The 24083-nt window shown below is 38.9% G+C and overlaps 1 protein-coding gene and 2 long non-coding RNA genes across 5 annotated transcripts in view; 2 read left to right on the top strand and 1 right to left on the bottom strand.

Moving 5' to 3' along the window:
- Nucleotides 1-24083, bottom strand: part of LOC150039413 (uncharacterized) — a 510688-nt gene that overhangs the window by 288264 nt on the left and 198341 nt on the right. The gene's annotated exons all lie outside the window — the stretch shown is intronic.
- On the top strand, nucleotides 971-8282 carry LOC150039421 (uncharacterized). The gene is made up of 4 exons (XR_016534439.1): nucleotides 971-1292; nucleotides 2029-2079; nucleotides 3314-3370; nucleotides 8228-8282. It is a non-coding gene; the product is annotated as an uncharacterized LOC150039421 (long non-coding RNA).
- LOC150039420 (uncharacterized) lies at nucleotides 15757-18688 on the top strand. The gene is made up of 3 exons (XR_016534445.1): nucleotides 15757-15812; nucleotides 17826-17879; nucleotides 18658-18688. It is a non-coding gene; the product is annotated as an uncharacterized LOC150039420 (long non-coding RNA).

The following is a 24083-nucleotide window of genomic DNA, read 5'->3' as shown; positions in this document are numbered from 1 at the left end:
TACATGATCCAGTAGATCACAGAGGTCTGACAGTGGTTCATCTACCCATGCCAGATCATCCTGAGAGCACAGCCAGCAAGGGATGATTGAGTCAGCATAGACAAAAGCAATCTTCTGTCCTCAGAAGCTTCATTCAGCACTGGGCCCAAACTTTAAGCTGCAGTTTCAGAGACAGGGATTGAAGCTATAGAACAGTTAGATACACAACTCAAATGCATATCTAGCGAAAACCATAGTTTAAACCCCCAACCTTTTAGGGAAATGCATTGTTTCTTCTCCCAGTGTCCCACTTAATTGTCTCTATGTTTTGTATTTTGTTATACTGAGCACCACACATTAGAGGTCCTCATATCTGAACCGAGCGCAAATGTTTGGTGAGTTGATTTGATATCTCAGTGTACAACCGTTTTGGAGTCTGAGGACAATACAGATTATACAGACAGCCTAGGAATATCTCTATGAATTCATTTTGAATATTGACACAAATAGCGGATGATTGGGTTGGTCAAAAAACACTGGTGGATTTGCTGCTCTGTAGTCTAGGAAGCAACCAAATTTTTCATAATGTCAGTGCGTGTATGTTGTTTTCTATTAGCCAACGGAGGTGACAGTCCTACTCAGAAGTAACCCTGTGGTGAAATGGTGTGTAGAGCCTAGTGTTAAAATTCTTATTGAGTGTGGATTGACCCTGCATTCTCCAGAATGGTGATACTGAAAAGCCCACCATTATATTGATGGAATTCCTGCTTCTGGCCTACTGTCCATTGTTCCTATCTGAGAGTTGAAATCAGTAAAGATATCCCAGATTATTGAAGGAATGGAGGAAGCATAAAATTAGGGAATTCAGCGTTGAGTTCCTTTGACTTGCATTGAAAGTTACACAAGATGGAATTAGGCATTGTGGTAGATGTACTGAGAAAAATTCTTCCATCTTGGATGAAACCTTTAATTTTCTGAGGTCCATATTTAATATCCCCAAGAGATACAATTCCATTTCTATGGCAAAATGGAATACTGCTTTTCATTTAATAACATGCCTCTCAGTTTTGCACTGCAGTACCAGAGAAAATCACTCGAGGGAACACAAGAGCTGGAGATGTAGATGTAGCTCAAGTGGCAGAACATTTTCCTAGCAGGAGCAAGGCCATGATTTCGATATCCAGCTTGTATAAAACATGTTTGAGTTCCTCTACATGGTCCAACTCAATTATCTGTTTCTAATTTTATTTCATTACTAGTGATGTCACGACGTTTCCAGCCACTGCGGTTTGTGACTCAAACATTGACATTTGGTGAGTTGTCTATCATCTGAAAGTTAAACTGATTTCAATGTAAGTACAATGCCCAATCAATATGACAGCTTCTCAGAGAGTTCTCATGTAATCCTTGTGTGTATTGAAATAGAGGATGATAGCATAAATGAACACACACTTGATCATGATCTGCTTTGAAGTGAAACCTAGCAACCAAATCTTTATTTATATATCAGTGCCTGCATGCAGCTTTCACAGAGCCAACAGTGGTAAGAATCCCAGTTAGAAACAGTGAGAATGGTCTTAATGGTTTCTCAATGAAAAGAACAACAGATCTTTTTCATTCTCCAGAATTCTGATACCCACTATCAAAACTGATGAGAATCCTTCTTCTTAGGCTACTGTTCCTTGTCCATTTGTGAGAGGTAGTTAAAAAAGCAACCAAATAAATGAAAGGACAGAGGGAGTAGAGCAGACTTAGAATGCAGAAAATTAGAAGTTCTAAAGCACTGCATTAAACTGCATAATATCAATAGCATTGTGCTAAGTTTACTAGGAAAGAAAAAGACTTTAATCATGCATAAAAGTTTTTTTTACAAAAGAAATTAATTTTCCTTTCCAGGGAAAAATGGAAATACCTTTGTTCCTTTTGCTAAGTTATGTATTATTTCTATTCCTATGAATTTATTTGTGTTAGGTAAACTGTAGCCAATTTAAATAAAAAACTAACACTATGAGTTCACATGGCATTTGATTCTATCATTTAATCCTCTAGCACGGATGGAAAAGATCCAACAGAAGTTGGGACCGAAGAATTGACAAAAAGGTCAGATATCTATATGCAGATAAACATATGTAAATATACATGGTTGTTAAACAGAGTGTTTCTGGGAATTATTTTCAAAATGTTCTCAGTGCAGCTTTTGTCTGTATTATTACTCCTTTTCCATGGTTGTTGAATAAATGAGAAACGAGTCTCACAAAAGTGTTTTGCTATTTTAGTAAGCAGTGAAGCAAAATTCCTAGACAATCCACACCTTGCTGATATATGAGATCCTACTAGAATTAGATTTGTTCCTTTGGTGTTACAGCAGTGACACACAATTCCATGCATTTGTTCTGACCAAATGAATTTTTTCAAGGTGAAGAAATAAAATGTCATACCAAAGAGACTACAAGTTTGTTTCATTGTGAAAGGAGTAAATAACCTCTTGTACAACTCTTTCCCATATTTTTGCTGGTTATGCCCAGTTCTCTGATGGGTGTGCTCTTTCTCTAGATCCAACACTTAATTTATGCATAATATTTTCATGGTCCACTTTATGCCACACTTTAAACACTGTGGTTCTAAGGTTGGTGACACTATGAACACTTTAAAGACAGCATTTATATTGGTGAAAGAGATGAATCCATAGCATTATGATTTTATTTTACTTCTTACTACTCACATGTGAATACAGGGATCATGAAAAAATTCACATTTCAAATAAAAGAGTTTGGAGACAGATTGGGTCCACCAGCATGTGGGATGGGGGTACTCTGATACTATGGCTTCTAGTCAGGGCTTCAGGAATATTCTGCTTTCTTGCTTATACCTGAGGCTCTGCTTCTGGAACCACACATACAGTGCAACATTTTACTGGATCCTTGGAAGATGGACAATTACAAAAATAAATTTCTACCCTGGATGTTTTCATATTGCTGTCCTCTGATCTTTGCCACCTGTGTAGAGATAATTATACATATGAACCAAAAGCATGCACATCCATCGTACATTCTGGTGAAAGCCCAAGTGGAAAGATCATTGATCAAGCAAGCCTAGGCACAAGGATTCACATACCATGAACAGAGAGTATCACAGATAGTGCTCTGAGTTGAGACCTGAGTACTGGAGATAAGGGGTGTTAGGGACAGAAAAGCTAGAGATACAGCTCCATTGGCAGATACTTGTGTGGCATACTCAAGGTCATAATTTCTATACCTAGTAGTGTGAGAAAAAATGTGTGATTTTTTCCAACATGGTGCAACCTGATTTTTGTATATGTTTAATATGTCCACAGTGAAGACAACGACTTAACATCGGTTGTTTTTCATTCTAATGAAGACAACAGTAATTGGTGAGTTGATTTTTTTTAGTAATATATCATTTTGGAGGATAATGTGTCTTCAGACTACACAGGACTGCCTGTCCATATCTGCAGGTAATCATGATCTGGTTTGAAACTTATTAGAAAATGATAGAGTAGATCAAAATACACTGGCTCATGGGGTGCTATGAAGTCAAGTACTAGCATCTCAAATCCTTAGATCACCACAGTGCCTGTCAGCTAGTCACATGAGCCCAGGCAGCTGGGAATCCCTTTCTGAAACAAAAAAGTAATCCCAGCGGTCTATATGGCCCATAAAGCAAGACTATATCCTTCCTTCTATAGATGCCTGCAACCACAATCAATGGTAGCCCTGCTTCTAGACTTCTGTTCCATGTCCCTACCTTAGCGGCAGGAAAGTCACCAGGGAATAGAGGACACCTAGAATGCTGATATTTAGATGATATCCAAGTCTTGATTTCCATTGAAATTAGTTGAACTGAAACCAGAAGAGGTTATTCTATATCAGATCAGGTAGATATATTGGGTCATAGTATTCTTAACTTTTAGGGAAAAGTCTTACCTTTTGCAAGTAGAAGATTTTTATTTCTCTAAGACGCCTCCAATTGAGTTTCCTAGCTTGCATGGATACTGAACATACCTATCCAAGTAGACAAATGTGGAGACTGAGAATTGTGATGTTCATGGAGGTTTCCAGCACTAGAGAACACCATTAACCTAGTTTCTATCTGATCTGAATACAGGGTGTATAGGAGTCTTTCTAACTTTGTTTCTTTGGATAAAACAGAAACTTATCTGGAGAAAAGAGAAACATGCCAGGAAAGCAATGTTTCGTGTCCCTGTTGTGTTTAAGACACTGTAAAAACACCCACACAATCTAAAAGAACATTTCATTCAAAATGCTTTGGGATGAGATTTTTCAGATTGGGTGAAGGACAAAAGAATCCTGAAAGAGCAAGAAACAAAGAATTTGGAAAGAGCCAGGAACAGGCTGCAGTTGGCAGGGCGTAGAGGAACCTTCAACAGCAGGTGAAGCTGGTTCTACAAGTACCCACTCATCATCACTGTTGATGGAAACCGCCTCACATTTATACGTGTTTCATGTTTATTCTGGTGGATATGGATGGATGTAAGAAGTTAGTCTAGGGACTTAATCAGGAATTTCTTGGTTGCAATGAAGATGTATCCCTCTAGAGTGTAATTGTACTTAAAAAAGGGGACTATGCATTGGTATTAAGATGATAGGTCCTTCAATATGAATCCATCAGCTTTTCCTTTGCAGAAGTCTAATGTTCAGGTCACTATCACAGGAAAACTCATTTCTAGTTAAAGATGTTAGATATGAATTAGGATGATATAGATGAACATTCAAGTTCAGTTATTACCAGACTCATCAAAGAAATGCAGTGATTGGCTTTTCCAAAGTTATATTTAATAACAGTATCTATGTACTTTGGTCCATATTGATAGCAGACACTTCAATCCCAGTGTACATTGTTCAGAGGCCCAGCTGCAGGTCTCTAGTTTATGGCCCTTGGGTTACAGCGTGAAGTCTCTTATGATGATGAACTTTCAGTGTTAGTGACAGACACTGGGATCAAGAACATAAATAGTATACAAGAGATGTATACTAGGAGAACAAACTGAATCGGGAGGTAACAGAAACCATCACCAAATGCTGTATCCTTTTTTGCATCTGAGAAGAAAGGCACCTATATGCAATAGGTGTTTAATAGATCATAAATTTATACAACTCAGTAAATTGTAAAGTCATATACAAACTTCCAAGTAATTGATTTACTTGGGCGTAAGGTTCCTGTAGCTATAAGCTTCAGAATCATTTTTATACAATATTTAATTTAAGAATATATATCAGATCTGATATGTGATCAAATGTATGTTATCACAAGTGTGCATATATACATATATTTATAAGGAGTGAACACACAAAAACACATGAGTTAACGATAGCTAAGTGTGTAGAGCACATGAATGGAAGTGGGCAGGATGAAACAAGAGGCGAAAGGAAGAAGACATTCAAATTTGTAAAACGACCCTCTTGAGGGTTTGGAATTGCAGTGTCATTTTAACTGTGTCATGCTTGTCACTGATGTGTCAGGGGATGACATCTGTCTTCAGATGAAATTGGGTGAGGGAAGAACAGGTCATGAGCAATATGCTTCATCTACATTGCTCACATTAATAACATATTCCTTTAGAAAATATGAAGTATATTACCTATGGGTCCGTGTTGGGGTCCTTCTTGGACATCTAGGAGGGGGGTAAGATGGCGACAGAGCCCACAAATAATCCCGGGAACACAGACTCTGGAGACCAGGCTCCAGACTCTTGGTGCAGTTCGCTAAATACAGATCGAGTGGTGGCCGCCAAGTCAGTAAATGGGGACCTCCCTGTATATGACCGTCAGCCAATGGTGTCCTGAGACACGCCCCACTTGCTAGGAGTACCCGGGAACTCCTATTTCTGGTGGGAGGGGCCAGGTGCCCTCTGGCTCTGGACTGCTTGGGTCACTGAGTGTGCACATGCTGAAGCACAGGTGGCAAACAGCAGGCTCCTAAATCACTAGCTAGGAGTCCCCGCAGTTTCCCCTTTTTCTTTATTTGTAGACACTCATAATGGAATGTAGGATGGGGCCCAAACCTTGTGCAAAGATATTAGCTAGATGGCATCCAAGGAAGCGTGGATAAACTCAACCAACTTAGCTAAAGCAAACATGGGTCCTGCTGGTGTGGAAATGAGTGTGGTGGGCCAGAGAGAACTAGGGCTAGGTGAGTTTAAGATGGGACTGGCGTTAACGGGAGTCACAGCCCCCATTGACTCCCCAGCATGGTTTGAGGGAAGACAATAGGGTTGCAGTTCCTCTGATTGTATTGTTCATAATGATATCAAGGTCCCATGCCAGGGTAGACATAGGATGAGGTAGCTTTGAGGAGAGTGTGGAGGCAGAGTCTGTGGCATCCACAGCCAGCAGAGCAGTCATCCAGGTGGTTTTTCTGGATAGGTCGGTGTCCTAGGTCATACTGGTGAGGTCGCAAAGGTGGAGGCAGAACTCAGGTCAGCTGGCTGCGGCTGTGGCTGGCAGCCTTCTTCCAGGGGGGTGCTGGTCTCCCGACTGGCTCTGGAGCTAAGGTGACTGAACCCCGGAGGCAACTCAGAATAGCGACCACGATGGGGAAGAAATGAGGCAAATCACCAATGTGCTCCCCTTTCTGACCTGCCGGACTACCCTTTCCCACATGGACTCATCCAGTATCCTACCTCCAATCCCTCATAGGGAGAGAGACAGAACAATTTCATAAAATTGCTCAAGCTTTCCATCAGAAAAGTGAAGGTGCCTGCTCTCCAAGATCCCTTTCCACATAATTGCTTATAGAGATCCACTTACCTGCTAGTTGTGCCCCACGTCTGGGCACCAGTTTTGGGGGTCTTTCTCAGACTTCTAGGAGGGGGTACGATGGTGACAGAGCCCATGAATAATCCCAGGAACACAGAGTCTGGACACCAGACTCTCAGTGCAGATCTAAGTTTATTTTAGAAAACGCGATGGCTAAATACAGATCAATCGGTGGTTGTCATGTCATCAAATAGGGACCTCCCTGAATGCGACCATCAGCCAATGGTGTCCTGAGACAGGCCCCACTTGCTGGGAGTATCCGGGATCTCCTACTCCAGGCGGGAGGGACCAGGCGCCCTCTGATTCTGGACTGCTTGCATCACTGAGAGTGTACATGCTGAAGCACAGGTGGCAAGCAGCGTGGCTCCTAAACCACTAGCTACAAGTCCCCACAGGTCTGCAGTAGATTGCAGAAAGAAACAGACGTAGAGGCTAGTGAGCAGCAGAACTATTTGTATGAAAGATCAAGGTCATGTAAGTATCCCTTATAATATACAGCCCTGTCATTATGTGAAGCTAGTGTTTACAATGCCCCTGGGTCTAGCTGTGCCCCTCTGCCAGCTTGTTCTGATCCTAATCTCTAACAAACTGAAAAGACACTCAGCCTCATACCACACTTTGTATTGTTTTATAACAATGTAGATATTTTTAATGGTGAATATAAGAAATTGGTGTGAGACGTGGAGAATCTGGAACTTAGCGGTGAGAAAAGAAGAAATTTGGAATGAGAAAACAGGGCCATTCGAAGCTAACAGCACTACTTTTACTTAGTTGCAAACAAAGAGCATAAAGTTTTGTTGTATGGGTATGGCTTTGTTGTATGGAATTGTCCCAGACCAAATATGTCCCTTCCCAAACTACTCTCTCTTCTTTATATGGAAAGGTTGTTGCCAAGTCTCAAAATGACTGGATTGATATGGTAATAATGTTCATTCTTGGCACCACATACTCTGAAGATTATCCCAACCTGTGAATGGAGGATATTGTAGTATGGTTCAGAGCAAGTAATGACTCCATGGTTACTTTCTCTCCTCTATCTTCAGTTACTTGGGAAAACTGGAGGTTTTGATTACATGTGATGAAGATCATGGATAGATGACTATCCTGCCTTCTCCTTAGGAAGTTGTGGCCTAGTGTCTTGGTGACTCAATGAGTAATGTGTTCTCTTTACCTTGGAGATGACCTTGCACCTGTGTTCTTTTCTGACCCAGTGAGCTAGATACACGATTACTTTAGAACGCTAATTGTTAATATTTTATCACCAAGTATATTTCTTTGATGATCTTAAACTGTAATGTTGTGCTGATTTGAAATCAAGTGTGAGAAGAAAATCTCAGTTATAGGGAAGAAGCATAGTCCACTGTTTTGTGACTTGCAAAATAATTTGACCCAGAATATGAAGTTTAATTATTCATGTGATATCTGACTATATGTATTTTTTGTCCCAATAGCACATCTGCATTTGAATTTTGTTCAGCACACGATGATGACAGTGTGACTGAAAGGTAAGCTATAATCCAAGCCGTGTAATAGAGTGCTAGACAAATGTATATGTAGAAGTTTATGCACATATTTTATATGAATGTATGTACAGACACATGGACACATAAGTATCCACATTCATAAGGCTGGAGCTGAGCCCTTGTATTTGAAGAAATACAAACAGCATGAAAGGAGTGGTGACATGTGTGATGCAGTGCAATTCAGAAAGTGAAAGATTCTGTGTTGGATCACCAGTGCTGCTAGGAAAATGAAAGAAATATGCATCAGGAAGGGTCTGCCTGTCACACTGACTGTGTGGTATGTGGAAATTGGAGGTGATCCTATGTAGAAGCCAGCATGGAAAACAAGTTATTGAGACCCTTATCTCAAGCAGTGAGCCTGTCCTAGGAGCTCACAGCTGTATTCCCTTCTCCCAGGAGCACAGATAACCAGGTGATGATCTGAGGCCACTTCCAGACCTAGACAGAAGGAAGGCCTTCCTGGAAAGACATCTACAGCACCAAATGACTTAGGCCATTACTCAGGTGGTCGAGTGTTTGCCTAGCAGGCAAACAGAATGTCCTGTCATCACACTCCAGTGTGACAAAAAGGGGAAGCATTCAGTAACTTTCCAACAAGCTCCTACTGGGCTCTGTAAAACATTAGGTGTGACTCCTTCTGTGCTAATACACCACTGACTCTGTACCCACCTCCAAAACTCCCCACCCTGTGACTACTATTCTACCTCACACTTCTTGACTATCATGTTGAGCTGTCACATTAAAGTTAGTATGTTTTTCAATATCATCACTTTGTTTTCATTTGCTTCAAGACACTTTAAACTTCTTTCTTGGTTTATCAGTCCCCTGATCATTCAAGTGTCTATCAGTTAACTTTCATGGGTTGTTTTGTCCTCTCTCTTTTTGTATCTCTATTGCTTTGTAAAAATAAGATACATTGGTATATCCAATTTTTGTTTCAGTTTCTTCTAACCTGGTTATTAGCTTAACATGTGATTTTCTGGTAGAATGTATATTCTTCAGTTAGAAAATGAAATGTTTTGAAGTGTCTTCTAGACAAATTTGAAATGTGATAAACTTTGATGTTTTGTGATTGACATTTTTGTCTCAATGATCCTTCCTTTCTAGCAATGGATATGAATGCATGTAGTATACTCTTCAAGTATATGTCTCCTTGTAGGTCTCATGATGTTGGTTTTATAGAAAAGCATTTTCCTGCACTATATACCTCTATCTTTACAATAACTATTCCTGGTTGTTTATTTGATGTGTTTGCCATAATTTCCTGCTCTTCTTGACATCTTTTTTCCAGTGATTGCTGTAGTCTGGGGTTTTATTTTTACATATCAAGAACTGCTTGTTATTACTTTCATTTGATTATTTTCTAGACATACACTCTTCCGTTCCATCTCACTCTTTAAAATGGGTATTCAGCAGCCAGCATATCATGGGGGCAGAGGTTTTCAAACTTACTCTACTACCATTGGCACTTTCATAGGATACAATAATGCATATTCCCCTAAGTTTCTGATTGATCAGAAGAGACATATTGCTCCCATTCTCATTTATTTCTGTCATATATCCTTGTTTCATTGCTTCTTTGTTATTTGGTGGCTGCCAACCCAGAGAAGGATTGATTCCCTTCTTTGTGTATTAGCCTAAAATTGTACCCTGTATGACTGGCAGTAAGTTGACTTAGTGAGTGTCAGTAAAGATATGATTAAAATACTTGATTATCCTCAAAGTACATATTTATTTCAGCTTGAAATAAATGCTTTTGTGGGGTCTGTGGTAATATTAACAATCTATTGTTAAGTGAAGGATAGTTATACAATCACTAAATGTTAATAGATCATTTTTATTATAATCAAAATGATGACCTAGTTTCATCTATCTTCTGATTTTATCTATCATTATGTATGGTATCCTATGAGGTAGCAATTTGCTATGAGTAGTGAAAATTGATCATTTGTGTAAAGTAGATTGTTCTTTGACTGAACATGTATGCTAAAGTTAAGTGTCATGCCTGCCTATATATTCCAATACACTTCTATCCTGAAAATTGGCTGTAGGACATAATGTGTGATCTAGGATAGAAATGTGAGTTAATATCCTTGAAGGCTCTCAATGATCTGATGATATTTACATATATACATATCTACGTGTACTCCTAATGTCAGAATGAAGGCAAGAAATGTGTGCATACACAAACAGATGTCAACATGTTAAACAAGAAGTAGCAGAGCAATATGGTATAGGCATGAGATCCCAGCTGTGAGACATAGGTAGGAATACTATAGTCTGCTGTCAAACCTAAGCAGTGAAGGAAACTCTGTGGGAAATGTATGAGAGGTAAGAGATTTTGCCCCAAAATGAAGAACTGTCATCTGATACTACAACTGAACTTCCTGAAAGAAACAAAAAGGAAGGGTAGGGTCTAAATATACATACACTCTCACCTATGTGTATCTATTCATATTTGCATGTTGGTAAGTCCAGACACACGTGAATGGATAGTTACAGAAAAGAAAGTGATAGAGATTAGAGAATTTAATTTTAAGTATTGATGACACTGCAGAGCCTTTGATATTTTTCTAAGATCCTTGGGCTCTAGTATCAGTAGAGACCTTTCTAAAATCTTAGGTATTTCCAAGAAGAATTACCATGAATTCTTCTTGTTCCTAATCTATTGTAGTGGCCACAACCAATTCAGTGTTATGCTGTAAGACTCAGCAGGTTAAGAAATTTCTCTCTGGTGACTCCATTTTGTCTAGCTAGAGGATAAAGCAAGTTACAGGGGTTCTGTCTGTCTGTCTGACTGACTGTCTCTGTTTCTCTCTCTCTGTCTATTCTCTGTGTCTCTGTGTGTCTCTCCCTGTCTCTCTCTATGTCTCAATGACTGAGAAAAGGTTGGTCATTAGGGGTTTTTAAATTTGATGTGTATTTTCCAGAAATGCCTTACTGTTAAGGTGTGTTTTCAGCCCCAAACAAAAATTTGCCTAATTATGTGCTGGATGTCTATCTCAAGAGATGATGATGATGATGAAAAGACCAGAGAATCTTTTCATGCCCATGATCATCCCTGATATGTCTCATTTCATTGCTGTGGGAAGGAGGCTGGCTAAAATAGAATGACTTGCCTAGGATTTCACATGTTCTGGGGAAAACAGACAGCTGAAGACAGCTCCCTCATACCATTTGTGATATTTTTAGTGGATGAGAAGTCTTTTACCATCAAGTGATGGTTGGAATTTTATGTGAAAGGTAATACCCAAAGCATGTCTGTGTGTTTGTTTGCACATATATTCTGTAGATTAAGGTGAATAACTCATGAACTACAAATCCTTTTATGAATCAGAGAGGCTGGACAGACAGAGGACAGTAGTGCTAGCAAGGAGGGGAGAGAGGAAGCAGAAATGTAGATGGTTGATCAGCTCCATTTTCCTCATAGCAAGGGATATGAAACATAAGGAAACCCACAAAATCACTGCAAAAATTGGTTTAGGGTCATGTGAAAAAAACTCCTTTTAGAGCTTGCATAAATCTTTGTTTATCACATTTCATTGGAGAGAGAGGCCTCATTTCTAGGAAAACACAGGAAATAACCCCTAGCATATAAAGAGTATTTAGAGTTAGTATTCAGCTAGTTATAGCTGTTTGGAGAGAAAAAGTAGTTTTAGGAATTTCCAGAGTATTTGACTGCGCATAACTTAATGGTTCATGTTGGTAATGAAGAGCAGAACACTCAGAGATCTACAGAGGACAGCCATAAGAGGTCAGATACCCAAATACAGTCAGACTTGTGTAGAAAGCTGTACCAAGATGAAGGAACATGTTAGTGGGAACCATTTGGAAGGTCAGGGAAGTGCAATTTTGTCTGTGCCATTCCATCATTTTGCAAATTGGGTGAAGGACTGAGACTCCAGTAAGGAGAGGGAGTTCTCACTGTCCTGGTGAGCAGTGAAGAGTTCTCTGCTTCTGGCCTGCCACCCATTGGTCCAATGTGAGAGTAAGTCAGTAAAGACATCCAGGATTACTGAAAGTAAGGAGGGAATAGAAGGAACAGAGGAAGCAGAATATTAGGTATGACCTCAGGGTTGAGTTCCCTTGAACAACATCGTATTGAAAGTCATACAAGATAGCATTAGGTCCCGTGTTAGGCTACTGGGAAAAATTCTTCTACCTGGGATTAAATCGGTCCATATTTAATTTCCTGAAGAGATTCAACTGCATTTCTGTGGTAAAATGAAAATACTGCTTTTCATTTGGTTCTGGTCTCTTAGTTCACACCAGAGGACTCGAGCAAATTGCTAGATGGAACAAAAGAGCTGGAGATGGAGCTGCAGCTCAAGTGGCAAACATGATCCTAGCATGAACACAGACATGGTTTAAGTTCCCAGCCTTGTAGAAATTTTGATTTCTGCAGTATGTTCCAAATGAGTTTTCTGTGTCTTATTTTATTTTATTGTTTAGAGATGACACAACGTTAACTGCAATTGCAGTTTGTGACTCAAGAATTAACATTTGGTAAGTTGTGTTATCTGTCATCTGAGTGTAAAGTCATTTGTAGTGTGAGTTTAGTGTACAATCTATGTGACAGCTTATCAGTATCCTCATGTAATAGTTATTTTTGTACTGAAACTAAGTAGAAATTGATAGAGTCAATTAGGACATACTTGGTCATGGTCTGCCATGAAGTGAAATTAGCAATCATATCCTTATTTACCTATTATCAGTGCCTACGTGCAACTTGCACTGAGCTAATGGAGGTATGAATCCCATTCAGGAACAAGTAGGTTGTCTCAGTGGTTCTGAGGTGAAAGAGTTGTTGGGCCTCTTTCCTTCTCCAGAAATCTGTTTGTTAGACAGGCCCACTGTCAGTTCTGATGAGAGTCCAATTTCTAGGCTGTTGTTCCTTGTATTTTGTTGATAAGCAGTTAAGAAAAGAGCCAAGTTTGTGAAAATAAGAAGGGAGTAGAGCAGACTTAGACAGCTCAAAATCAGATTGCATAAAGGATTGAGTTTCTCTGTAGTGAGTTGCATGTACAATTAAGCTACATGATACCAATAAACATTTTGTTAATTTTAAGAAAGAAAATTTCTTTACTTGTGCATAGAAACTTTCTTTTGAAGAAATAACAGTGTAAATTCCCAAAGAAATTAATTTCCTTTCTAGGGAAATGTGGAGACAGATTTCTGATGTTCAGGGAAAATTTTCCAACAAAGGAAAAAACATTAACTAAGTTTCTATATCATCTCAATATTGTGTGCCTGGGAATCTTTCTAACTTTGTTTGGAAAAACAGAAATATATAAAAGATATGTTTCATGTCCCTGTTGTGATTGAGATCCTGCAAAAACACTAGCACAATCTAAAGGGCATTTCACAATCCTTGGACACACACTACCAAATCCCCACCGTTGACTACACTTCTGTGTTACACATCTGGAATATCAACTTGAGCTACCACATAAAAATTAGTGTGTTTTGCAATAGAATCATTTATTTTTCTATTTGCTTGAAGTAATTTTTACTTCTTTCTTGCTTTATCAGACCTCTGATCGATCAAGTACTTATCAATTTACTTTCATGACTTATTATAATCCCTAAAGTCTTTGGGATATTTGTAGCTCTGTCTTTATAAAAATAAAAGATACATAGAGCCTGTATCCTAGCTACTGAAGAGTCTGAGAACTGTGGATCGTGGATCAGAGAGAGCCCTGGCACTAAAGACCTAGAGATTCCTACCTCCCATTAATTACCAGAAAAAAAAATAGAAGCGGTGCTGGGGCTCAAGCAGTAGAGTGGTAGCTCTGAGCTGAAGAGCTCAGGGACAATGCCCAGGCTCAGAATTCAAGTCCCTTGAATGGAAAAAATATCAGATATACTATTGATTTCATTCTTTTCAGCTTCTTGAGATCTGGTTATTAGCATATGATCTTCTGATAGAATATATATTCTTCAGCTAGAGGAATAGGTCATGAAGAGAATTTTTTCTAGTCAGTATGTCAGCTGCACTTCACAAGATGTTACAAATGCAGTCAACCAAATGATACAATCCTTTCTGGACGAAGCAGTGGAGATCTAATTAGTAATATCGGTGGGAAACTCTGGAATTCTTATCCAGTTAACTTCCTGAAAGCCAGAAGTATGGCTCAAGTGGTAGAGTATCTTCTTAACAGAGAAAGCTAAGGGAGAGCACCCAGGCCGTAAGAGGAAGCCCAATAATACCTGCATATAAACACAGTAAGAAAGAGAAAGAAGGAAGTCCACCTCCCTAGCAGAGACAGTCACAGGCCTTTTGTGAATGGATGAAAGAGATATTCCAATATGGCACCCAAAAGGAAGCAAATGTAAATGTACTCCATCTGGCAAAGAAAACTTGAAAGTATTACGATGTTGGGGACCGACTGTGGGATCAATGACCTTGGACCTGACCTTGGACCTACACAAGGGTATACACAAGGAAGTAACTCTTATCAGGATGACTTTAAGCAATGTCAATCAGTTCTTATCATGATGACTTTAAGCAATGTCAATCTGTTCTTATCATGATGACTTTAAGCAATGTTAATCCTTTCTGAATTATCCTATATGTGATTTGTTTACTATTTTGTATGAATGTAGCCTCTGGCAGTTCCCTAGTTTTAAGAAGAGTATTTAAGGTCGGAACTTAAAATAAACGACACAGTCTCTTAGTCGGCAGTCTGGAGCTCACAGTCTTCTTGGACTGCTGACTTGGGCTGTAGTCCTCCCGAACTCCATCTGTTTGTCTCTCTTCTATTTTTTCCTAGTCCTTGCCCCTATTTCAGGAATCCCAATCCGCGAACCCTGGTTTGCTGCCGGCTGGCCCCGGCATTACGACATGAAAGTCATTTCATTTTGCTAAAGACACTGCAATGATTAACAAGAAAAAGGCAACTAATCCTCAACGCACCCAATTTGACACAACAGACGTCGCTGAACATAAATGAGTAGATGGATCCCAACCATGTTAGATCCTTTCCAAAGAATCCGCAAGAAACCAGATTCAACTGAAGGCCAAGAGCCAAAGACAGCACATATCTGTAGAATATTCCATCCATCATTCTCAGAATAAATATCATTCCAGCAACCCTCAAAGTTTCTACAAAGGAAATTAATATTTATAGCATAGAGGCAGCATTATTCTCTTTTTCCCTTTCCCTTCCTCTAATATTCCTCTACAGTAATTATTCAAAGAGGTTTCTTGGCAGAGTATAAAGGAAGTCCTAAAAATTACATATAAGAGAAGACAATGTTACTGTTTGCTATCATACTATGATGGAATTCAATTGGAAATGGACAAAAGATAAAAGACAGAAAATATTGAAATACATAGAAATGGAACAAAATGCTTTGAATGGTTAATTGATTATTGAAGAAAGAAAGGATGGATATGTATTCAAGTCTATAAAAACCATTAGAGAGTCTGACTATGACATTTGGTTTCATCCTATAGGGACACCTCATCCTATACCACAACCAAACTTGACGAAACAAACAACAATGAAGGGTAAGGTCTAAATATATATATATACTCTCATCTATGTGGATCTATGCATAATAAAATGTATGAAGTACAGTCATACATAAAAGGATAGTCACTGAAAAGAAAGTGATTAGGATTATTGAACGTTATTTTAGGTATTGATGACACTGCAGGGCCTTTGATATTTTTCTAAGATTTTTGGGCTGTAATATCAGTAGATAACTTTCTAAAATCTTAGGTGTTTCCAAGAAGAAATGTCAAGAGTTATTGTGGTGCTCAAAGGCAATTTAGTGTTTTGCTGTAAGGCTCAGCAATTTAAAAACTTCTCTCTGATCAATAGAGGATAAAACAAGTTACAGTTGCGAGCTCTCTCTCTCTCTCTCTCTCTCTCTCTCTCTCTCTCTGTCTCTCTCTCTCTCTCCCTCTCTTTCTCTCTCCTTGTCTCTTTGTCTCGATGAATGAGAAAAGGCTGATTATTAGGGGATTTTTAATTTTATGTGTATTTTCCTAAAATGTCTTACTGTTAACGTGCGTTTTCTGCCCCAAACAAAAATTTGCTGGATGTCTATCTGAAGAGATGATGATGATGATAAAAAAAAGACCAGCGAATCTGTTCATGCCCATGTTCATCCCTGATGTGTCTCATTTCATTGCTGTGGGAAGGAGACTGTCTAATATAGAATGATTTGCCTAGGATTTCAGTTATTCATGGGAGAAGTGGCAGTGGAAGAAACCTCCTCACACCATTTGTGATTTATTTAGTGAATGAGAAGTTTTTATCATCAAGTTAGGGTTGAAATATTATGTGAAAATCAAATATTACTAAACAGCCAAAGCATGTCTGTGTTTGTGTTTCCACATATATTGTGTAGGTTAAGGTGAATAAGTCATGAACTAGAAATCCTTTTATGAATTAGAGAGGCTGGAGAGACAGAGGACAGTAGTGCCAGCAAGGAGGGGAGAGAGGGAGCAGAAATGTAGATGGTTGATCAGCTCAATTTCCTTAACATAGCAAGGAAAACGGAACATCAGGAAACCCACGAAAACAGTGTAAACAGTGCTTTATGGTCTTAGGAAAAGAACTCCTTGTGAATCTTGCATAAGTTTTTATTTAGCACAGGTAATCATTTCATTGGAGAGAGAGGCCTCATTTCTAGGAAAGCACAGGAAATACCCCCTTCCATATATAGTATATGTAGAGTTTGTTTTCCAGGTATAAGAGCAATTTGGGAAGAAAAAGTCTCTTTAGAAACTTCCATAGTATTTGACTGTGCATAATTTAATGGTTCATGTTGATAATGAGGAGCAGAACATACATAGATTGACAGAGGACAGCCATATGTGGTCAGATACCCAAGTATAGACAGAGTAGTGTAGAAAGCTGTACAGAGAACAAGAACCGTATTTGTGGGAACAATTTAGAAGGTCAGGGAAGTGTAATTTTGTCTGTGCCATTCTGTCTTTTTTGCAAATTGAGTGAAGGATTGAGACTCCAGTATGGAGAGGGAGTTCTCCTTGTCCTGCTGAGCAGTGAAGAGTTCTCTGCTTCTGGCCTGCCACCCATTGGTCCAATCTGAGAGTAAGTCAGTAAAGACATCTAGGATTACTGAAAGTAATGAGGGAATAGAAGGAACAGAGGAAGCAGAGTATTAGCTATGACCTCAGGTTGAGTTCCCTTGAAGAGTATTTTATTGAAATTCATACAAGATGTCAAGAGGTACTGTGGTAGCGGTACTGGGAAAAATTCTTCTACCTTGCATGAAACCGATCCATATTTAATTTCCTGAACAGATTCAACTGTATTTCTGGGTAAAATGAAAATACTGCTTTTCATTTGGTTCTGGTCTCTTAGTTCACACCGGAGTACCAGAGCAAAGTGCTAGAGGGGACAGAGGAGCTGGAGATGGAGCTGTAGCTCAAATGGCAAACATGATCCTACACGAACAGAGTCATGGTTTTAGTATCCAGCCTTGTAGAAAAGTTTGATTTCCTCTCTATGTTCCAAATCAATTGTTTGTGTCTTACTTTATTTTTTAGAGATGAAACTACGTTAACTGCAATTGCAGTTTGTGACCCAACCATTAACATTTGGTAAGTTGTATTATCTCTCATCTGAGTGTAAATTCATTTGTAGTGTGAATTTATTACACAATCTATATGACAGCTTCTTCGTGTCCTCCTTTAATCATTTTGTTTGTATTGAAAGTAAAAGAAAATGATAGAGTCAGTTAGCACATACTTGGTCATGGTCTGCTATGAAGTGAAAAGTAGCAACCATATCTTTATTTACCTATTATCAGGGCCTACATGCCACTTGCACTAAGCCAATGGAGGTAAGAATCCCAATCAGGAGCAATGAGGTAGTCTCGGTGTTTCTGAGGTGAAAAGAGCCGGTGGGCCTCTTTCATACTTCAGAAATGTGATATTTGGACTCTCAGTTCTGATGACAGTCCAGCTTTTGGACTTCTCTTTTGGTGAGAAGCAGTTAAGAAAACAACAAGTTAATGGAAGTACGGAGGGGGTAGAGCAGACTTGGAAAGTTGAAAATCAGATTGCATAAAGGATTGAGTTCCTCTGTAGTGAGTTGTATGTACAATGAAAATACATGATACCAATAAACATTGTGTTAGGTTTACTAAGAAAGGAAATTTCTTTACTTGTGCACTGAAGCTTTCTTTTGAAGAGATAAAAATGTAAGTTTCCACAGAAATTAATTTCCTTTCTGGGTAATAGTAGAATTCCTCTGTTTATTTAGCTAAGTATGGAAAAATTTAAATTCTACAAATTCACTAGTGTTTGGGTAACTTGCTACCTTGAGTAAGACTATGAATGTACATGGTATTTGACTGTATATAATTTAATTCTCTAGCTTGGATAAAAATGATTCAACAGAATTTGGGACAGGAGAATTCAAGCAAAGGTCAGATATCTATCAATAGAAAAACGTACATAAATATATATGTTATGAAACAGACTGATCATTTCTGGGTAGTTTCCAAATACTTTCAGTGTACCTTCTGTCTGTCATATTACTCCTTTTCATTTTGATGAGTAAATGAGAAAGGAGTTGCACAGAAGTGTTTTGCTATTTTAGGGAGCAGTGCAGGAAAACCCCCCAAACCCTGCACATTGCCAGTGTATGAGAACCTACTACAATTGGTTATGTTCCTTTTTTCTGACGGCAATGACATACAATTCTATGTATTTATTTCCTGCCATAACAATTTCTTCACAGGTGAAGAAATACAAGTGTCAGTTCAAAGTGGCTATACAACTTTGTTTGATCTTTTCCTTAGTTTTTTGGCTATGTCTGATTCTTTGATGGGTATTCCCTTTCCCTAGGTCTGGACCTTAATTTTTACATATACCTTTCATTGTGCACTTAATGCCAACTTTTAAAAACTGTGGTTCCAAGTTTTGTGTAACTATAAACACTGTCTCTGTACCATTTATATTGGATAATCAGATGACTCGGTGACATTATGACAAGGTCATTACTACTCACATCTGTGAATACATGGTTCATGAATAAATGTACATTTTCAATGAATGAGCTATGACACAGAGAGTTAGAGAGAGAGAGAGTCCATACGTGTGTGGCTGAAGGACGGTACTCTGATATCCCTTCAAGTCAGGGCTCCAGGAATGTTTTCCTTTCTTACTTATCACTAAGGCTCTGCTTCTTGATACACACGTGCAGCACGCCATTTTGCTGATTCATTGGAGATGGCCTACCACAGAAAGGAATTTCTACCCTGGATGGCTTCATCTTGCCATCCTCTGGTGGCCTCCACATCCACCACACCCCTGGAAAACAGAATCACATCTGTGAACAAAAGGCTTGCACATCCATCTCGAGTTCTGGCGAAAGACTAAGTGAAAGTGTCATTAAACAGGCAAGCCTAGGCATGAAGGCTCACCAGGCCATGACTAAAGGTATAGCAAGGACAGGGCTGTGAGTTGAGACTTCAGTACTGGATGAAGGTTTGGCAGAGACAGAAGAGCTAGAGACATAGTACATTTGACAGATGACCTGTGTAGCACACACAAGGCCATAGTTTTCTAACCGAGAAGTGTCAGAAAAATGCATCACTTCTTCCTACATTGCCCCACTTAATTTCTCTATGTTTCAATATATCCACAGGGAGGACAGCAGCTTAACCAAAGTTGTTGTTCATTCAGATGAAGACATCAAGAGGGGGTGAGTTGACTAATTTTAAATTTTATTTTATTTTTGATTGTTGGGGTAATGCATAGAGGGGATACAGTTACATCTGCCAGAGAGTAGATGCATTACTTCTCACACAATGATACCCCTTCTCATGTTATTGTGCCCATGTCCCTTCCCCCTCCCAATCATCTTGTTTTTTCTACTTCCTTTTTCTATTTCAAACAAGGAAATAAACCTATATACTGTGTGCCAGGTTACAAAGCCAGATACAGTAGCAATATGAGATTAAGCATAAGGGGAAAAAAAGAGAAGAGAACAGCAATCACACAAGATAAAGCTCTTGTTTCCATATCCTAGAGTTCCTTTCATTTAGTGTGAGTTGAGTTTTTGGTCATCTAAATGATAAACCATTTTGGACAATGATGGATTTTCACAGTACACAGGACTACCTATCCATATCGCATGGAATCATGATACGTTTTGAAACTAAGGAGAAATGATAGAGCAGATCATAAGACAGTGGCTCACGGAGTGCTGTGAAGTCAAGAACTAGCACCCAGAATCCTGAGATTATCACAGAGCCTATCAGCTACTCACCAGAAGCCCAGGGACCTGGCAATCCCTTTCTGAAACCTAAAGGTAGTCCCAGGTGTCTGAAGGTCACAAGAGGAAGAAGCACATTCACACTGAATGGGAGTCCTGCTTTTAGACTGCTCTTCCTTGTCCCTAACTGAGAGGCAGGAAATAGAGCTGGGAGTGGAAGGCAAGTGGCATGCGGAAATTAGATATAACTCTTGAGTCCCTTTGAATTGAGTTGGGTGCAAGGAGATAAGGCTGTTATCCACCAGGTTAGGAAGATTTATTTGTTTATAGTGTTATTAAACCTTGGATAAAAATCATCTTTTGCAGGTGTAAAAGTTTAATTTCTGCAAAAAGCCTCACTTCAGTTTCTTTGCATGTATGGATACTGAACATACCTAATAAGTAGAGAAATGTGGAGACAGATTTCTGATGTTCAGGGAGAGTTTTCCAGCACTAGAAAATGACATCAACTAAGTTTCTACCTCATCTCGATATTGTATGCCTGGGAATCTTTCTAATTTTATTTGGACAAAACAGAAATATATTAAGATATGTTTCATGTCCCCATTGTGATTGAGATCCTGCAAAAACACCAGCACAATCTAAAGGGCATTTCACAATCCTTGGACACACACTACCAAATCCCTACCATTGACTACTCTTCTGTCTTACCCATCTAGAACATCAACTTGAGCTACCACATGAAAATTAGTGCGTTTTGCAATAGAATCATTTATTTTTCTATTTGCTTGAAGTAATTTTTACTTTCTTTCTTGGTTTATCAGACCTCTGATTGATCAAGTACTTATCAATTTACTTTCATGTCTTATCAAAATCCCTAAAGTCTTTGGGATATTTGTAGCTCTGTCTTTATAAAAATAAAAGATACATAGAGCCTATAATCCTAGCTACTGAGGAGGCTGAGAACTGTGGATCATGGTTCAGCGTCAGCCCTGGCACTAAAGACTTTGAGACTCCTACCTCTCATTAAGTACCAGAAAAAAACAGAAGCGGTACTGGGGCTCAAGAAGTAGAGTGGTAGCTCTGAGCTGAAGGGCTCAGGGACAATGCCCAGGCTCAGCGTTCAAGCCCCTTGAATGAAAAAATATCAGATATACTTTTGATTTCATTTTTTCAGCTTCTTGAGATCTGGTTATTAGCATATGATCTTCTGATAGAATATATATTCTTCAGCTAGAGGAACAGGTCATGAAGAGAATTTTTTCTAGTCAGTATGTCAGCTGCACTTCACAAGATGTTACAAATGCAGTCAACCAAAGGATAGAATCCTTTATGGAACAAAGAGGTGGAGGTCTAAATAGTAATATCAGTAGGAAACTCTATGAGATTCTTATCCAGTTAACTTCCTGAAAGCCAGAAGTATGGCTCAAGTGGTAGAGTATCCTTCTTAATAGAGAAAGCTAAGGGAGAGCACCCAGGCCGTAAGAGGAAGCCCAATAGTACCTGCACAAAAACACAGTAAGAAAGAGAAAGAAGGAAGTCCACCTCCCTAGCAGAGAAAGTCACAGGGTTGTTGTGAATGGATGGAAAGAGATATTCCAAGAATGGCACCCAAAAGGAAGCAAATGTAAATGTATTCCTATCTGGCAAAGAAAACTTGAAAGTATTACAACATGAAAGTCATTTCATTTGGCTAAAGGCACTGCAATTATTAACAACAAAATCCTACTAAGACTCAATGCACCCAATTTGGCGCAACAGACAGTGCTGAACATAAATGAGTAGATGGATCCCAACCATGTTGGATCCTTTCCAAAGAATCCGCAAGAAACCAGATTCAACTGAAGGCCAAGAGCCAAAGGCAGCACATATCTGCAGAATATTCCACACAACAGTCCCAGAATATGTATCATCCCAGCAACCCCCAAGCTTTCTCCAAAGGAAATAATATTTAGAGCCTAGAGGCAGCATTATTCTTTTTCCCTTTCTCTTCCTCTAATACTCCTCTACAGTAATTATTCAAAGAGATTTCTTGGCAGAGTATAAAGGAAGTCTTAACAATTACATATAAGAAAAGTCAATGTACTTTTTCCTATCATACTATGGTGAGATTCAACTGGAAATAGCAAGATAAACTGCAGAAAATATTGAAATAGATAGAAATCGAACCAAACACTGTGAATGGTTAATGGGTTATTGAAGAAAGAAAGAAGGGATTTGTAATCAAGTCTACAAAAACCATTAGAGAGGCTGACTATGACATTTGGTTTCATTCTATAGGGACATCTCAACTTATACCACAACCAAACTTGACGAAACAAACAACAATGAAGGGTAAGGTCTAAATATACATATACTCTCATCTATGTGCATCTATGCATAATTAAATGTATGTAAGTACAGTCACACGTTAAGGATAGTGTCTGAAATGAAAGTGATTAGGATTACAGAACTTTATTTTAGGTATTGATGACACTTCACGGCCTTTGATATTTTTCTAAGATTCTTGGGCTGTAATATCTGTAGATAACTTTCTAAAATCTTAGGTGTTTTCAAGAAGAAATATCAAGAATTCTTTTTGTTCCTAATTTAGTGTGGTGGCCAAAAGAAATTTAGTGTTTTGTTGTAAGATTCAGCAGGTTAAACATTCTGGTGACTCTGTTGTTTCTAGTTAGAGGATAAGACAAGTTAAAGGTGGTCTCTCTGTCTGTTTGTCTGTCTGTGTGTCTGTCTGTGTGTCTGTCTGTGTGTGTGTCTGTTTGTCTCGCTCCCTCTGTGTCTCTCTTTCTCACACACTGTCTGTCTGTCTGTCTGTCTGTCTGTCTGTCTGTCTCTCTCTCTCTCTCTCTGTCTCTCTCTCAATGAATGAGTAAAGGCTGATCATTAGGGGCTTTTTAATTTGTTATGTATTTTCCTAAAATGCTTTACTGATAAGGTGCGTTTTGGGCCCCAATCAAAAATTTGCCCAATTATGTGATGGATGTCTATCTCAAGCGATGATGATGATGATGAAAAGACCAGCAAATCTCTTCATGCCCATGTTCATCCTTGATGTGTCTCATTTCATTGCTGTGAGAAGGAGGCTGGCTAAAATAGAATGACTTACCTAGGTTTTCAGATGTTCATGGGAGACGTGACAGCTGAAGAAAGCTCCCTCATAGCATTTGTGATTTATTTAGTGAATGAGAAGTCTTTTACCATCAAGTCAGGGTTGGAATTTTATGTGAAAGGCAAATATTACTAAATAGCCACAGCATGTCTGTGTGTTAGTTTCCACATATATATTCTGTAGTTTAAGGTGAATAACTTATGAACTACCAATCCTATTATTAATCAGAGAGGCTGGACAGACAGAGGAAGCAAGGAGGGGAGAGAGGAAGCAGAAATGTAGATGGTTAATCAGCTCAATTTCCTTCATAGCAAGGGAAATGGAACATCAGGAAACCCAAGAAAACAGTGTAAACAGTGCTTTAGGGTCATAGGAAAAGAACTCCTTGTGAATCTTGCATAAGTTTTTATTTAGCACAGGTAATAATTTCATTGGAGAGAGAGGCCTCATTTCTGGGAAATACCCCCTTACA

The sequence above is a fragment of the Megascapheus bottae genome, unplaced genomic scaffold (genome assembly GCF_031878675.1).
Source record: "Megascapheus bottae isolate mThoBot1 unplaced genomic scaffold, mThoBot2.hap1 HAP1_SCAFFOLD_40, whole genome shotgun sequence".
NCBI classification, from domain to species: Eukaryota; Metazoa; Chordata; class Mammalia; order Rodentia; family Geomyidae; genus Megascapheus; species Megascapheus bottae.
Note: the sequence above shows the minus strand (reverse complement) of the source record. Positions and strands in the feature narration are given on the sequence as shown.